Genomic DNA, 18,846 nt, shown 5'->3' on the forward strand with positions numbered 1-18,846 from the left:
ATTTGAATGCAAGCTGACACCCCTGGAGGCAGCTAGCCTGAAGTATACTTTGGAAGCGCTGCCATTTCCTTCTGCTGTACAAAACTTAAGTATACTTCAGGCTAGCTGCCTCCAGGGGTGTCAGCTTGCATTCAAATTTTAGAATTTAGATTAGTGTTAGCACATAATTTGCATCTGATTTGTATTCAAGGTGTGTATTTAGCCCCAAGGGGCTGGGCATATCTCTGGAGCTGTCACTTCACTTGCAGCCTGTGAGCGCTGCCCATTGCTTGCTGTCTTCTGAACAAATGTGTATACCATTTATGGCTAGCTGCACCAGGTAAGGATTATGATTTTAATTTTAGACTAGCCAGGGTTCACTGTTGGATATGTTTCACTGTTGAATATGTTTCACTGTTACATTAGTTTGAGGTTTTAACCTTTTTTTCTTTGGACAATTTTCATTGTTTGAACATGCTTCACTTTTTTATATGCTTCACTGCTAGATTAGTGGTTAGTTTCTCTCCTATGGGGCACGTCACCGCCGTTGGAGAGTCTATTAGGAATAATTTGTGCACAACTTATGCTGAAGCTAACGCCCCCCTTTACTGTACCTGTTTTGAATGCAAGGTGTGTAACCTGCCCGTTATTTGAGCTCTGCATACCTGTGCAGGTAGTCAATTCAGGCGCAGCGTCTGTTTGGAAGCGCTGCCATTTCCTTCTGCTGTACAAAACTTAAGTATACTTCAGGCTAGCTGCCTCCAGGGGTGTCAGCTTGCATTCAAATTTTAGAATTTAGATTAGTGTTAGCACATAATTTGCATCTGATTTGTATTCAAGGTGTGTATTTAGCCCCAAGGGGCTGGGCATATCTCTGGAGCTGTCACTTCACTTGCAGCCTGTGAGCGCTGCCCATTGCTTGCTGTCTTCTGAACAAATGTGTATACCATTTATGGCTAGCTGCACCAGGTAAGGATTATGATTTTAATTTTAGACTAGCCAGGGTTCACTGTTGGATATGTTTCACTGTTGAATATGTTTCACTGTTACATTAGTTTGAGGTTTTAACCTTTTTTTCTTTGGACAATTTTCATTGTTTGAACATGCTTCACTTTTTTATATGCTTCACTGCTAGATTAGTGGTTAGTTTCTCTCCTATGGGGCACGTCACCGCCGTTGGAGAGTCTATTAGGGATAATTTGTGCACAACTTATGCTGAAGCTAACGCCCCCCTTTACTGTACCTGTTTTGAATGCAAGGTGTGTAACCTGCCCGTTATTTGAGCTCTGCATACCTGTGCAGGTAGTCAATTCAGGTGCAGCGTCTGTTTGGAAGCGCTGCCATTTCCTTCTGCTGTACAAAACTTAAGTATACTTCAGGCTAGCTGCCTCCAGGGGTGTCAGCTTGCATTCAAATTTTAGAATTTAGATTAGTGTTAGCACATAATTTGCATCTGATTTGTATTCAAGGTGTGTATTTAGCCCCAAGGGGCTGGGCATATCTCTGGAGCTGTCACTTCACTTGCAGCCTGTGAGCGCTGCCCATTGCTTGCTGTCTTCTGAACAAATGTGTATACCATTTATGGCTAGCTGCACCAGGTAAGGATTATGATTTTAATTTTAGACTAGCCAGGGTTCACTGTTGGATATGTTTCACTGTTGAATATGTTTCACTGTTACATTAGTTTGAGGTTTTAACCTTTTTTTCTTTGGACAATTTTCATTGTTTGAACATGCTTCACTTTTTTATATGCTTCACTGCTAGATTAGTGGTTAGTTTCTCTCCTATGGGGCACATCACCGCCGTTGGAGAGTCTATTAGGGATAATTTATGCACAACTTATGCTGAAGCTAACGCCCCCCTTTACTGTACCTGTTTTGAATGCAAGGTGTGTAACCTGCCCGTTATTTGAGCTCTGCATACCTGTGCAGGTAGTCAATTCAGGTGCAGCGTCTGTTTGGAAGCGCTGCCATTTCCTTCTGCTGTACAAAACTTAAGTATACTTCAGGCTAGCTGCCTCCAGGGGTGTCAGCTTGCATTCAAATTTTAGAATTTAGATTAGTGTTAGCACATAATTTGCATCTGATTTGTATTCAAGGTGTGTATTTAGCCCCAAGGGGCTGGGCATATCTCTGGAGCTGTCACTTCACTTGCAGCCTGTGAGCGCTGCCCATTGCTTGCTGTCTTCTGAACAAATGTGTATACCATTTATGGCTAGCTGCACCAGGTAAGGATTATGATTTTAATTTTAGACTAGCCAGGGTTCACTGTTGGATATGTTTCACTGTTGAATATGTTTCACTGTTACATTAGTTTGAGGTTTTAACCTTTTTTTCTTTGGACAATTTTCATTGTTTGAACATGCTTCACTTTTTTATATGCTTCACTGCTAGATTAGTGGTTAGTTTCTCTCCTATGGGGCACGTCACCGCCGTTGGAGAGTCTATTAGGGATAATTTGTGCACAACTTATGCTGAAGCTAACGCCCCCCTTTACTGTACCTGTTTTGAATGCAAGGTGTGTAACCTGCCCGTTATTTGAGCTCTGCATACCTGTGCAGGTAGTCAATTCAGGTGCAGCGTCTGTTTGGAAGCGCTGCCATTTCCTTCTGCTGTACAAAACTTAAGTATACTTCAGGCTAGCTGCCTCCAGGGGTGTCAGCTTGCATTCAAATTTTAGAATTTAGATTAGTGTTAGCACATAATTTGCATCTGATTTGTATTCAAGGTGTGTATTTAGCCCCAAGGGGCTGGGCATATCTCTGGAGCTGTCACTTCACTTGCAGCCTGTGAGCGCTGCCCATTGCTTGCTGTCTTCTGAACAAATGTGTATACCATTTATGGCTAGCTGCACCAGGTAAGGATTATGATTTTAATTTTAGACTAGCCAGGGTTCACTGTTGGATATGTTTCACTGTTGAATATGTTTCACTGTTACATTAGTTTGAGGTTTTAACCTTTTTTTCTTTGGACAATTTTCATTGTTTGAACATGCTTCACTTTTTTATATGCTTCACTGCTAGATTAGTGGTTAGTTTCTCTCCTATGGGGCACGTCACCGCCGTTGGAGAGTCTATTAGGGATAATTTGTGCACAACTTATGCTGAAGCTAACGCCCCCCTTTACTGTACCTGTTTTGAATGCAAGGTGTGTAACCTGCCCGTTATTTGAGCTCTGCATACCTGTGCAGGTAGTCAATTCAGGTGCAGCGTCTGTTTGGAAGCGCTGCCATTTCCTTCTGCTGTACAGGACTTGTCGTAGGCCATGGGACCTAGAAGTAGTTCCACGGCAGTCCTAAACATTGTTTGTAGTAGCAGCAGGACTTGTCGTAGGCCATGGGACCTAGAAGTTCCACAACAGTCCTAAAAAAAAATGTCATCAATAAAGTATTGGACTCATTCTGTTGAATCAGTGAGAGGGGCCTTGTAATGGTCACTGATCCATGCCTCGTTCATTTTAATGAATGTTGTCTGTGGACAGACGGGTCCGTTGGTCAGTGACCACTCCACCTGCATCGCTAAATACTCGCTCAGAAAGAACACTGGCGGCGGGGCATGCAAGAATCTTTAGTGCATATTGAGCGGGTTAAGGCCAGGTATCCAATTGTTTGGTCTAATATTGCATGGGGTCATCATTAGTCTCCATATTGTCTGGAGCACTGGCTGACCCCAAGTAATCAATCATCCACCATACGGGCCAGCCGCTGGCGGTGGTGACCACTTTCTCTGCTGGTGCTGCTACTGCTAGAAGGACTATCTGGCACTGGCTGGTAAAATGCCTTCAGCATACTCAGCAGGTTCACAGATTGGCTACTGGTGCTGCTGCTGGGAGTGGGACCACCAGACCTTTGCTGAGTGTGATGACTACTACTACTAGGCGTGGTAGCTTGGGGCCGGGGTACAGGTGTAGGAAACGCATCTTCTACCGAACGATGAAAGGCATCCCGGATCTGGCTCATCATGGCGTCTGCTTGGGAGGGGGTTATGAACTGGCGCATTTTCCCCTTGCACCGGGGATCTAAGATGGTGGCCACCCACATGTCGAGCCTTGCTTTTAAAGTTTTAATCAAGGGGTCTTTCTTTAGGCACTGGATCATATGTGCAGCCATGGGGAAGAGATGTCTGCCATGAATCACCTCTTCCTGGCTGTCAGAACTGTCGTCAACATCATGATCCAGCTCCGCATCAAAATTTTCTTCCCACCCCCGGACAATGGGCTCTTCCGCTTCCACAAGCTCTGCCTCCTCATCCAGGACTGGAGCATGCCCACTCACTCCTTCACCTGACTGGCCACTGTTCAGTAGGGCTTCCTCCCTCCGTTCGAGCAGTTTTTGAAGAGTTTTTTTCCATGGTGAAGACAAGAGGGAGCACCTCTGATATACTGCAGTACTCCTCACTGACCACTTTTGTTGGCTGCTCAAATGGCTCCAACACTTTGCACACCTGTCCAATCAGCTGCCACTGGTCTCCAGTAATGTAGTCCAGTGGCCGTGTTCTGGTGGAAGATGCCTCAGACAGGTATAGCCTGACCGCCGTGCGCTGCTCCCACAACCTCTCCAGCATGTGTAGTGTGGAGTTCCACCGCGTCGGACAATCTGAAATAAGCCTGTGCTGCGGCAGGCTATGGCGGCGCTGCAGCAGTTTCATGGCCGCGGTGGCAGTTGCCGAGTGACGGATGTGGGCTGACCTTTTCGCACCCAGTGTCCTTCAACCCTTGGAAAGTTAGTAGAAATTTCTGAACTACAAGGTTGAAGACGTGGGCCAAGCAAGGTAAGTGGGTATAGCCACCTAGCAAAATGGCGAACAGCATGTTGGCACCGTTATCAGACACCACTACACCTGTGGCAAGTCTTCGTGGGGTCAGCCACTGCCGAATCTGACCCTGTAAGGCTGCAAGAATTACAGATCCTGTTTGCCTGTTCTCCTCCATGGATTCCATTTTCAGCACTGCTTGGCATCGATGGTGCTGCAGACCAGTGTATAAGGAGCGGGACCACTTGCTGGGAGGCTCAGCAATGGCAGACTGGCCTTGGACAGTACAGGTAGCATAGGGAAGTGGAACAGGCCTTCCCTTCAACCCACGTGGCGGCACCACCAGTTGAGATGCCCCAGATCTTGCACCCTCCTCAGCAGCACCATGGAGGGTGACCCAATGGGCGGTAAAAGTGAGATACTTTCCCTGCCCATGCCGGCTGCTCCAGCCATCCATGGTGAAGTGCACCTTGCCACTGACAGCGTGATCCATAGACCGGCCGACACACTCCACAATGTGCTGGGCAGGGATAGCAGTCCTGGCAAAATAATGGCGGCTGGGGATCCGCCATTATGGAGCAACACTCTTCATCAGTCTGCGGAAGGGGGCACAGTCCACAAACTGGTAGGGCAGCAGCTGTTGGCCCAACAGCCTTGCCAGGAGCGCATTATTTTTAACCACAAACAGATCAGTTGTAGGGAGCATCCGCTTCCTCTGCAACATTTCTGGCACAGAGGCCTGACACTGGAACACTGGTGATTCAACCAACAAGGATGATGAGGAAGTGCTTGCCGGCGAGGTCGGCAGTCCTCTACTAGCCTGGCATGCAGAGGACTTTGAAGTCGAATGGGACTGAGGAGTAGGTTGGATAGGGACAGGACTCGGACGACAAGGAAAAAAAGAGAAGGGGCCTGTTGGTGCTGCTTTTACTCCACCCATCTTATTGTAATTTTTTACAACTTCAAACTCCCATTTGTGGTTGTTGCGCAAATGGCTTAGCAGCCCTGAAGTGCCGTACCCGGTGCCCGATTTGCCTCTGCTCACCGATTTACGACACACACAACAGACTGCCCTGGATTCATCCTCTTCCGCATCAATAAAATACTTCCATGCAGGGGACGTGCGTGCACGCTTAGCAGTGGTACGACCTGTTCTAGCACCTTGATGCTCGGCATTGGACTGGTGGTGGGTACTGACAGACAGGGAAGAAGTCTGCTGGCCAACCGTCTGCTCTGTTTGTACAGGCTGCTCATGCCTGCTACTGCCTAAACAAACAGGTGGCAAATAAGTTTTATCACCCACCTCATCATCATCATCAAAAATATCATCCAGTGCAATAAGTGAGTCTTCTGGACCCTCCACCTGGCCACCAAACACCTCTGTAGTTAAGTGGTGTTGGTGATGTTGACTGGTGACACTGGATGAAGAAAACACAGTGGCCATTTCTGTCACCACAGAACCCACCACTTCTTGGGAGCTTGATCCCATGGTCTCCTCCAATGCCTCATGCCAAACATTCTGCACATCTCTCTCAGTCTCAGCGATGGTGTGCTGTACTTCTGGAGCGGACTCAGCAGAGTACTGGGAGGAAACAAGCTCGTCATCGTCAACAGAAGCAGCTGCGCTCGGGTTCTGGTCATGAGGAACCTGGCGGCCACTGCTGGTGCTGCTGCAACTAGCTTCAAATTCCTCAAACTGGGTAGAGGGTTCTGAATCCTGATGTAAATAATCCACAACTGTCTTCGTCTCCTGCTCTGACAGAATCTTCCTGTGTGCTGCTGAGCCTGCTGCGACCACAGGGAAGACATTTCTGACCAGGGGGGGAACGCTTCCTGCTGCTGCTGCCACCCTCACCCTGATCACGTACTTGACGTGAACGTCCATGACTCCATGTCCTTGCAGGAGTGGCAGGAATGTTCTGCTGCCCTCACTCCATTTTTTGGGGGCCACAAACTTTATTGGGGAAGGGGTACGTAGTACATGCGTATGAGCAGAACAGATCACAAAATAAGGGGGTGAAATAAAGAAAATAAATCAAAAACACAAAATAAAGAAAACAAAAAAAAATTCACTGCACTCACTCAACTAATCAATCACTAATCAAAAAAATCACTAATCACACAGCTAACTCACTCTCACTCTGTCAAACACTAAGCCTGCGGCCTGGCTGGCTCTGCAGCAAGCAACTACTAACACACTACACTACAATCTCTCTACTAATATAGTTAACACTCTAAGGGCTCGATTCAGTAAACGGTGCTAACCCAGTTAGCACGCCTAAAGGCTTTGGGTGTGCTAACTAGGGTGCTAAGTAGTTAGCACATACAAACTACTTAGCACCGTAGTTAGCACATGCAAACTTAGCACCGCCGTTAGCACATGCAAACTACTTAGCACCGTAGTTATGACATGCAAACTACTACTTAGCTCCGTGCTAACTAGGGTGCTAAGCTTCATGGGGCTTGATTCACAAAGCGGTGCTAACCTACTTAGCACGTCTAAAGTCTTTAGACGTGCTAACCAGGGTGCTAAGTAGGTTAGCACCGGATTTCTCAATTGAGAAAACCGGTGCTAACCTACTTAGCACCCTGGTTAGTGCGCCTAAAGACTTTAGACGTGCTAAGTAGGTTAGCACCACTTTGTGAATCAAGCCCATGGTTAGATACCCGTGGTCTTGCTAATTATGATCTTGTAAAAGATAGAATATTTGGAAATTTAAATTAAATCTGAGCTCTATATATTATGTGACAATCATTATATTATTGTTAACAATACCTCTCATCTTCCACAGTGATAATTGATGCTGAAACTACTGTTGGAAAAGTTAGGAGGTGCACTGCTACTAGTGTTGGGCGAACATCTAGATGTTCTGGTTCGGGCCGAACAGGCCGAACATGGCCGCGATGTTCGGGTGTTCGAGCCGAACTCCGAACATAATGGAAGTCAATGGCGACCCGAACTTTCGTGCTTTGTAAAGCTTCTTTACATGCTACATACCCCAAATTTACAGGGTATGTGCACCTTGGGAGTGGGTACAAGAGGAAAAATTTTTTTTAGCAAAAAGAGCTTATAGTTTTTGAGAAAATCGATTTTAAAGTTTCAAAGGGAAAACTGTCTTTTAAATGCGGGAAATGTCTGTTTTCTTTGCACAGGTAACATGCTTTTTGTCGGCATGCAGTCATAAATGTAATACAGATAAGAGGTTCCAGGAAAAGGGACCGGTAACGCTAACCCAGCAGCAGCACACGTGATGGAACAGGAGGAGGCGCAGGAGGAGAAGGCCACGCTTTGAGACACAACAACCCAGGCCTTGAATGAGGACAAGAAGCGTGCGGATAGCATGCTTTTTGCCACCATGCAGTCATAAATGTAATACAGATAAGAGGTTCCAGGAAAAGGGACCGGTAACGCTAACCCAGCAGCAGCACACGTGATGGAAAAGGAGGAGGCGCAGGAGGAGAAGGCCACGCTTTGAGACACAACAACCCAGGCCTTGCATGAGGACAAGAAGCGTGCGGATAGCATGCATTTTGCCTCCATGCAGTCATAAATGTAATACAGATAAGAGGTTCCGTAAAAAGGGACCAGCAACGCTAACCCAGCAGCAGCACAGGTGATGGAACAGGAGGAGGCGCAGGAGGAGAAGGCCACGCTTTGAGACACAACAACCCAGGCCTTGCATGAGGACAAGAAGCGTGCGGATAGCATGCATTTTGCCGCCATGCAGTCATAAATGTAATACAGATAAGAGGTTCCAGGAAAAGGGACCGGTAACGCTAACCCAGCAGCAGCACACGTGATGGAACAGGAGGAGGCGCAGGAGGAGAAGGCCACGCTTTGAGACACAACAACCCAGGCCTTGAATGAGGACAAGAAGCGTGCGGATAGCATGCTTTTTGCCGCCATGCAGTCATAAATGTAATACAGATAAGAGGTTCCAGGAAAAGGGACCGGTAACGCTAACCCAGCAGCAGCACACGTGATGGAAAAGGAGGAGGCGCAGGAGGAGAAGGCCACGCTTTGAGACACAACAACCCAGGCCTTGCATGAGGACAAGAAGCGTGCGGATAGCATGCATTTTGCCTCCATGCAGTCATAAATGTAATACAGATAAGAGGTTCCGTAAAAAGGGACCAGCAACGCTAACCCAGCAGCAGCACAGGTGATGGAACAGGAGGAGGCGCAGGAGGAGAAGGCCACGCTTTGAGACACAACAACCCAGGCCTTGCATGAGGACAAGAAGCGTGCGGATAGCAATTTGCATTTTGTCGGCATGCAGTCATAAATGTAATACAGATGAGAGGTTCAATAAACAGGGACCGGAAACGCTAACCTATCACAGATGTTCATTGTTCATGTTACTTGGTTGGGGTCTGGGAGTGTTGCGTAGTCGTTTCCAATCCAGGATTGATTCATTTTAATTTGACACAGAGCACAATGCTATACAGTGGTGGGTTAGCGGTGTATTACTGTTCCCAGCAGAGACAAAGAGCACAATGCTATACAGTGGTGGGTGAGCGGTGTACTACTATACCCAGCAGCGACACAGAGCACAATGCTATACAGTGGTGGGTTAGCGGGGTACTACTGTTCCCAGCAGAGACACAGAGCACAATGCTATACAGTGGTGGGTTAGCGGTGTACTACTGTTCCCAGCAGCGACACAGAGCACAATGCTATACAGTGGTGGGTGAGCGGTGTACTACTATTCCCAGCAGCGACACAGAGCACAATGCTATACAGTGGTGGGTTAGCGGTGTACTACTGTTCCCAGCAGAGACACAGAGCACAATGCTATACAGGGTGAGCGGTGTACTACTGTTCCCAGCAGAGACACAGAGTGGCAGTAAACACAATGCTATATAGTGTGGGTGAGCGGTGTACTACTGTTCCCAGCAGACACACAGAGCACAATGCTATACAGTGGTGGGTGAGTGGTGTACTACTATTCCCAGCAGCGACACAGAGCACAATGCTATACAGGGTGAGCGGTGTACTACTGTTCCCAGCAGAGACACAGAGCACAATGCTATACAGTGGTGGGTTAGCGGTGTACTACTGTTCCCAGCAGAGACACAGAGCACAATGCTATACAGTGGTGGGTGAGCGGTGTACTACTATTCCCAGCAGCGACACAGAGCACAATGCTATACAGTGGTGGGTTAGCGGTGTACTACTGTTCCCAGCAGCGACACAGAGCACAATGCTATACAGTGGTGGGTTAGCGGTGTACTACTGTTCCCAGCAAAGACACAGAGCACAATGCTATACAGGGTGAGCGGTGTACTACTGTTCCCAGCAGAGACACAGAGTGGCAGTAAACACAATGCTATATAGTGTGGGTGAGCGGTGTACTAATGTTCCCAGCAGCGATACAGAGCACAATGCTATACAGTGGTGGGTGAGCGGTGTACTACTATTCCCAGCAGCGACACAGAGTACAATGCTATACAGGGTGAGCGGTGTACTACTGTTCCCAGCAGAGACACAGAGTGGCAGTAAACACAATGCTATATAGTGTGGGTGAGCGGTGTACTACTATTCCCAGCAGCGACACAGAGCACAATGCTATACAGGGTGAGCGGTGTACTACTGTTCCCAGCAGATACACAGAGTGGCAGTAAACACAATGCTATATAGTGTGGGTAAAACGGTGTACTACTGTTACCAGCAGCGACACAATGACTGGGGGGACCCTGGCTAGCCTGGCTGTAGAGAGAACTACCCTGCCTGCCTACCCAAAGCTAAACCCACAGACAAATGGCGGAGAAATGACGTGGTGTGAGAACGCGGAAGAGCCGCCGCCATGATCCAGCGGCAGGCGGCTCTTTCCGCGCACAGACGCGCCCCTCACACGGAGAGGCAGCCGCCTCTCCTCAGCATGAGGCGGCTGTCTCCGTGCAGGGACGCATGGAGAGCGCGGAAACCGCCGCGTCGGACGCGGCGGTTGGTCCGCATGCCCCCGCTGCGGAGACTCCGCAGAGCGGGGCAGTTGTGGCTGGGACTCGTAGTCCCTCAGGTTTTAGAGTGACGCGCGCGCGCACTCAGGAAGAATTTATGTTTAAAATAACTAGTCAGCTGACCAGGCTGGTCAGCTGACTCCGACTCCTCTTCCCATTGGTTCAGCACTTAGGGAGGTGCTGGGAAGAGGGTCAGGTATAAATACTGCTGGCTGTTCACTTGCTCCCCATCTGGCGTTGCGATCACATACGTGGGAGCACCCAGATCCGTAGTCAGATCCGTTAGTGTGCCGGGACCAGCTGGAGCTGTAATCCTACACTAAGCTAGATTCTGTTGATAGCTTAAAGTACTAGTTTGATTGTGATTATCTGTTATGACCTTTGCCTGCCTCGACTATCCTCCTGAACTCTGATCGTGAACCTCGTTATATCTGATACTCTGTTGCCGAACCCCGGCTCGTTCCTTGACTCTGCTTCTGCCTCCTGATTTTGTACCCCGATATATCTGATACCCCGTTGCTGAACCCTGCCTGTACTTTGACTCCGCCTTTGCCTCCTGATCTTGTACCTTGTCTGTCCGTGTGTGTACGACCTGGCTTGTCCGACCTCGAGAACCGACCTCGCGATTGGAGGCGGTTCCCCGTCACTTGCGGACTTTTCTTCCCTCTGTCAGTCTGACTCCTCCCGTCTTGGAGAGCTCAGATCTGTGGAAGGAATCTGTGCAGTTCTCCTTGCTGCACTGAGGCTTGTCCTCTGTATTACTGTTGCACCAATCTACACTCTACTCCGGTGAACAGAGGTTAGCTTCTATATTGGATTATCGGTGATACTGCAGATCACATATAATCTGGTATACGTCTGTATTTCCTGTGATACTGCAGATCACCGGTAATCAGACCTCTCCGTGCTTCACCGATCGTTACAGAACGCCAGACCAAAAGACAGATGGAACGCGCTGATCCTCTGACTGCGCTTGCCACTTCGGTGGACAGTATCCATCAAGCACTGGGCCAGCACAAGGCCTTAATTGATGCCTTATCAGGCTCAGTGCGAACCCTCCAGACGTCAGTTGATGCAGTGCGATCCCCTCCTAGTGACGACATACGTATGCCTGTACCTGACAAATTTTCCGGCCACAAATCTGACTTCCGGAATTTCAGGAGTAGAGTGTTGTCGTATTTCGAGTTGAGACCCGATCCTCGGGGACTGAGACCCAACGGGTCATCTTTATTAAAACGTTGTTGACTGGGGACTCCCAGTCCTGGGCATATAATCTGCCTTCTACCGATACCGCTCTGACCTCGGTAGAGGAATTCTTTAAGGCCATGGCCATAATCTACGACGACCCTGACCTTGCTGCGTCCTCAGAGCAGAAGCTCAAACTTTTGCGGCAAGGCAGAGGTTCGGTCGAGGATTATGCGGCGGAGTTCCGTAGGTGGTCAGTCACCTCTAGATTTGATAACTTCGCACTAATGGATTATTTTTTGTCTGGGTTGACGGAGGAGGTCTCCGACTTAATGTTAACTGTACCCGAGCCCAAGACAGTTGACGAGGCCATATCATCGGCCATTCGAGTAGATCGCAGGCTACGCCATCAGAGGCAGGCTAGGGGCAGTCACCGTGTCAGGGTGACTTCGTACGCGGCACCGGTTGCTGCATCCTCTATAACAGCATCTCCGCCTGTCTCGCCCGTTTCGGCCTTGCCTCCACCAGAACCGATGCAAATCGGTCGATCAAAACTGACCCAGGTGGAGCGAAGGCGGAGGATGACGGAACAACTGTGCCTATACTGTGCTGAGGCAGGGCATAGGGTGCGAAACTGCCCCAACAGGGCGGGAAACGGGTCTGCCTAGGAGTAGTGGGGGGTGACAGCCTAGGCACACAAACCTCACCCCTTAAAGAAAGAAAATTACTTCTCCCTTGTACGGTCACATGGGATGATAAGTCTGTTGCCACTGAAGCCTTCATTGACTCCGGCTCAGCGGCTAACTTTATGAACTTTGAGTTTGCTCAGGAGTTGGGTCTACCACTCCTGTGAGTCCCCCCATTCAGGTCACGGCAGTGGACGATTCCCCTCTGCAACGGGAGCGCTCACTGTCACAGACTCCGGAGGTGAAGGTCACCATAGGGGTACTGCATGGGGAACAGTTACGATTTTTTGTGTTACACATGTCCACCTCCACTATTATCTTAGGCATGCCTTGGTTACAAGCCCACTCTCCACAAATCAACTGGGCTACGGGTCAGGTAACCAGATGGTCCGATCATTGTCACCAACAGTGTCTAGGGAAGGTGACATTGGGTCAGACCAAGGTTTACGTGGAGGGTGTTCCTCAGGTGTACTCCGAATTTTCTGATGTATTCTGTCCCAAGGCAGCTGACAAACTACCCCCACATCGCCCTTTCGACTGTCCCATCGATCTCCATTAAGGTTGTGTACCTCCCCGGGAACATTTGTACAATTTGTCGGGGCCCGAGAAATTGGCCATGCAGGATTATATCCGTGAGAATTTGGCCAAGGGCTTCATTCGGCCGTCCCGGTCACCCGCTGGGGCAGGTTTCTTTTTTGTTAAGAAAAAAGATGGGGGCTTACGGCCATGTATCGATTATCGGGGGCTTAATAAAATCACTGTGAAGAATCGCTACCCGCTGCCATTAATAGATGACCTATTCACACAGGTCACGGAGGCTAGGATATTCTCAAAACTAGATTTACGAGGGGCATACAACCTGGTGCGCATCAGAGAAGGCGACGAATGGAAAACGGCCTTCAATACTCCGGACGGGCATTACGAGTACCTGGTAATGCCCTTTGGGTTATGTAATGCCCCGGCCGTTTTCCAGGAACTCATTAATGAAGTCTTTAGGGAGGTGTTGGGGAAGTTCGTTTTAGTTTTCCTTGACGACATCCTTATCTTTTCTAACAACCTCTCCGATCACAGAACTCATGTCAGATGGGTTTTGAACAAACTGAGGCAGAATTTGTTATATGCTAAACTGGAAAAGTGCATTTTTGAGGTCACGTCAGTGGCTTTTCTGGGATATATAATCTCCACCTCGGGCCTATCTATGGACCCTGCCAAGGTCTCTGCGGTCTTGGAGTGGCCACAGCCGGTGGGGTTAAAGTCCTTACAACGCTTCTTGGGTTTTGCAAACTACTATAGAAGGTTTATTAACCTTCCTGGCGGTAAGCCCGAGCTGAGCTCGGGGTAAGCCGCCGGAAGGCACCGCTCAGGCCCCGCTGGGCCGATTTGCATAATTTTTTTTTTGCTGCACGCAGCTAGCACTGTGCTAGCTGCGTGCAGTGCCCGATCGCCGCTGCTACCCGCCGATCCGCCGCTATCCGTCGCGCCGCAGCCGCCCCCCCCCCCCCAGACCCCGTGCGCTGCCTGGCCAATCAGTGCCAGGCAGCTCTATGGGGTGGATCGGAATCCCCTTTGACGTCACGACGTCGATGACGTCGGTGACGTCATCCCGCCCCGTCGCCATGGCCGGCGGCGATCGGAGGGGCTGGGGGGATGCCGCTGAGCAGCGGCTATCATGTAGCGAGACTTTGTCTCGCTACATGAAAAAAAAAAAAAATTAAAAAAAAAGATTTGCTGCCCCCTGGCGATTTTTTTGCAAACCGCCAGGAGGGTTAAGGGATACTCCACAGTAATTGCGCCCCTTACCAGTCTTACAAAAAAAGGGGCAGACACCACTCATTGGCCTTCCGAGGCCTTACAGGCATTCCGGAAGACATAGTATCCGATCGGGGAGTCCAGTTTGTCTCAAAATTTTGGAGGGCATTTTGTCACCAGATGGGCATGGGGCTGTCATTTTCGTCGGGCTACCACCCACAGACAAATGGCCAAACTGAGAGGGTCAACCAATCGTTAGAGCAATTTTTACGTTGTTACGTGGCTGAAGCGCAGAGCGATTGGGTCAAGTTTTTGCCCTACGCAGAATTTGCACACAATAACGTAAAGAGTTCTTCCTCGGGTTTCTGTCCATTCCAGATAGTGACCGGGAAATTACCTAAGTTTTCTCCGTTGCCGGTTGCGTCCAGTCCGTTCCCAGCCTTGGAGGCCTGGCAGAGGACATTTAGGGACATGTGGTGGACCATAAAAGACAACCTTGTGAAAGCATTTCAGAGTCAGAAAGGTCAGGCTGACAAAAGACGCTCATTAGAGTGGAATTTTCAACCAGGAGATTTGGTTTGGGTGTCAACTCGCCACCTGACATTGAAACAACCTTCTGACAAGCTTGGTCCCAGGTTTGTGGGTCCATTCCCGGTAATCAGGAAGATTAACAAAGTTACCTATACCGTTGACCTTCCCACCTGCATGCGGGGGGTAAGGTCCTTCCATGTGTCCCTTCTCAAACCCGCAGTCCAGGTGGGTCCTGCTCCTCCTCCTCCCGTGTTGGTAAATGCCCAACCTGAATATGAAGTGGAAAAAGTTTTAGATTCACGCTTGGTACAGAACTCTGTACAGTACCTCGTACATTGGAAAGGGTACGGCATTGAGGAGAGGCAATGGGTACCTGAGAACCGTATGCATGCGGAAGACTTAGTGAGGGAGCTTCATGCTTTACATCCAGAAAAACCTGGAAGGAGCTGTCCGGAGTCCACTCCTCGGGGGGGGGGGGGGGGTTATGTGAGAACGCGGAAGAGCCGCCGCCATGATCCAGCGGCAGGCGGCTCTTTCCGCGCACAGACGCGCCCCTCACACGGAGAGACAGCCGCTTCTCCTCAGCATGAGGCGGCTGTCTCCGTGCAGGGACGCATGGAGAGCGCGGAAGCGGCGGTTGGTCCGCATGCCCCCGCTGCGGAGACTCCGCAGAGCGGGGCAGTTGTGGCTGGGACTCGTAGTCCCTCAGGTTTTAGAGTGACGCGCGCGCGCACTCAGGAAGAATTTATGTTTAAAATAACTAGTCAGCTGACCAGGCTGGTCAGCTGACTCTGACTCCTCTTCCCATTGGTTCAGCACTTAGGGAGGTGCTGGGAAGAGGGTCAGGTATAAATACTGCTGGCTGTTCACTTGCTCCCCGTCTGGCGTTGCGATCACATACGTGGGAGCACCCAGATCTGTAGTCAGATCCATTAGTGTGCCGGGACCAGCTGGAGCTGTAATCCTACACTAAGCTAGATTCTGTTGATAGCTTAAAGTACTAGTTTGATTGTGATTATCTGTTATGACCTTTGCCTGCCTCGACTATCCTCCTGAACTCTGATCTTGAACCTCGTTATATCTGATACTCTGTTGCCGAACCCCGGCTCGTTCCTTGACTCTGCTTCTGCCTCCTGATTTTGTACCCCGATATATCTGATACCCCGTTGCTGAACCCTGCCTGTACTTTGACTCCGCCTTTGCCTCCTGATCTTGTACCTTGTCTGTCCGTGTGTGTACGACCTGGCTTGTCCGACCTCGAGAACCGACCTCGCAATTGGAGGTGGATCCCCGTCCTGTTAGTGACACTTCCTCCTGAGTGTCACTTGCGGACTTTCCTTCCCTCTGTCTGTCTGACTCCTCCCGTCTTGGAGAGCTCAGATCTGCGGAAGGAATCTGTGCAGTTCTCCTTGCTGCACTGAGGCTTGTCCTCTGTATTACTGTTGCACCAATCTACACTCTACTCCGGTGAACAGAGGTTAGCTTGTATATTGGATTATCAGTGATACTGCAGATCACATATAATCTGGTATACGTCTGTATTTCCTGTGATACTGCAGATCACCGGTAATCAGACCTCTCCGTGCTTCACCGATCGTTACACGTGGATCGGGTATTTATTTACCCGAACCACGTGACCCGTTCGGCCAATCAGAGCGCGTTCGGGTCCGAACCACGTGACCCTTTCGGCCAATCACAGCGCTAGCCGAATGTTCGGGGAAGGTTCGGCCATGCGCTCTTAGTTCGGCCACATGGCCGAACAGTTTGGCCGAACACCATCAGGTGTTCGGCCGAACTCGAACATCACCCGAACAGGGTGATGTTCTGCAGAACCCGAACAGTGGCGAACACTGTTCGCCCAACACTAACTGCTACACCGCATATTCTGTCATATGTTCTTTTTATTTGTTGAATAAACACAGTTTTTTTTTTTTTAAAAACTAGGGTGCTAAGTAGTTTACATGTGCTAACTACGGTGCTAAGTAGTTTACATGTGCTAACTATGGTGCTAAGTAGTTTGCATGTGCTAACTACTTAGCACGTGCAAAGCATGTTAGCACATGCCAAGTGGCTTTTCACTGGGGTGCTAACACTTAGCACCCTTTTCTGAAGCAAGCCCTAACTCTCTCTCTTACAGTCACAGAGTCTTTAAAAAGACTTTTGATTTATATACAGTCTTGAAAAAGACTTTTGTTTTATGTTAAAACAACTATGGGTCTGCGTCTGTCTCTCCTCTCTCCACACTAAACTGAAACCCACATGCTTCCTGGCTGTACGTCTCTCTATTATATACAAAATGGGTGGGATAGCTGCTGATAGGTAGTTAGGGAGCTGGTTGCTAAGGTAGGATTGGTCGGTTCTCATTAAGACTCTTATTGGTGCAGAAATTCCATTTTCCAGGCAGAAATACACTTAGAAGCTTCTTCCTTGTGATTGGCTAACTGAAATTTACATTCCGGCGGAATTCCGCATTACCGCTATAGCAATTCCATTCCGACCGGAGGAATCCGGAATTAGTCCAATTTCGGGCGCAATCGCGTAAATTCGAATTCCGCGGAATCCAGCGACCATCCCTATTCTCTAAATCGGAGGGAACTGAGGGGAGCTCAGAGCGGGGCACATTAATCAGAGGGAAGGAGGGAAGCTGTGGGGTGGGGAAAAAACTTTTATCGGAGGGAGGGAAGCTGAGTGTATGGTCTGCACGTCTGTATTTGATCTGTGTGTGTGTGTGGTGTGAGTGTCTGTGTGATCTGCATGCATGTGTGTGAGATTTGAATGTGTGTGAGATCTGCATGTGTGTGTGTGTATTTGATCTGCATGTGTGTGTGATCTGCATGTGTGTGTATGTATTTGATCTGCATGTGTGTGAGATCTGCATGTGTGTGAGATTTGCATGTGTGTGTGTATTTGATCTGCATGTGTGTGTGTATTTGATCTGCATGCGTGTGAGATCTGCATGTGTGTGTGTATTTGATCTGCATGTGTGTGAGATCTGCATTTGTGTGTGTATTTGATCTGCATGTGTGTGAGATCTGCATGTGTGTGTGTGTGTGTGAGTGAGATCTGTGTCTGTGTGAGTGTGTGATCTGCATGTGTGTGTGTATTTGATCTGCATGTGTGTGTGTGTGATCTGCATATGTGTGTGTGATCTGCATATGTGTGTGTGATCTGTATGTGTGTGTGTATTTGATTTGCATGTGTGTGTGTGTGTCTGTGTGAGTGTGTAATCTGCATGTGTGTGTGTCTCTGTGTGCGTGAAGAGGATGAATGGGGGGGGGGGGCACCAAAATCTGGTTGCGCTCAGGGCGCTGTGAAACCTAGGCCGGCCCTGAGGAGGACAAAGCGGACAGTCAGTGTGGCAGCACAGAAGGACCATGGCAACTCACTGATAGTACCACAGTTTGATAGTGCTGCCAAAAAAATTATATGCATCCGTGGACCCGGGCAGTGGGAACGCAGATTTTAGTACCTAAACACACGATACAACATATTTTCCGGGGTCTGAGGCTCATACAGATGGTCCCGATCATCATCATCGAACTCTTCTCCTGCCCCCCCCCCCACCACCACCACCTCTGCCACCCCAGAATCCCCAGACACAGACCCCTTATCGTCCTCAACATTAACTTGGGATGCTGGCCTGAGCCCAACCTCCTCCTCCACATGAGGCCCCATCATCTCCTCAATGGCAGCCCTCAATAATCGCCCTGGCGCCGGACCGAGGGACACAACACTCTCGTCCAGGGAGGGCTGCTGCTGACCACTGGCTGCTGGGGTGGATGTTATAACTTGCGTGGGGCGTTGGCTGTTTCTGCTGTTGGGAGTTCTGCTCACAGCGGAGGTCTGTGAGGAACTCATGATGGGCTCACGAAACATGGTGAATGAACTGCAGTGGCAGTCTGACTGTCTGTAAATAGTAACTGAAGCGAATCACTGGCTAACGAGCTGATTAATACCAGTGAGCAGTGAGCAGTACAACCTCACTGAAAGGTATCACTGCCAAAT

The sequence above is a fragment of the Hyperolius riggenbachi genome, chromosome 10 (genome assembly GCF_040937935.1).
Source record: "Hyperolius riggenbachi isolate aHypRig1 chromosome 10, aHypRig1.pri, whole genome shotgun sequence".
NCBI classification, from domain to species: domain Eukaryota; kingdom Metazoa; phylum Chordata; class Amphibia; order Anura; family Hyperoliidae; genus Hyperolius; species Hyperolius riggenbachi.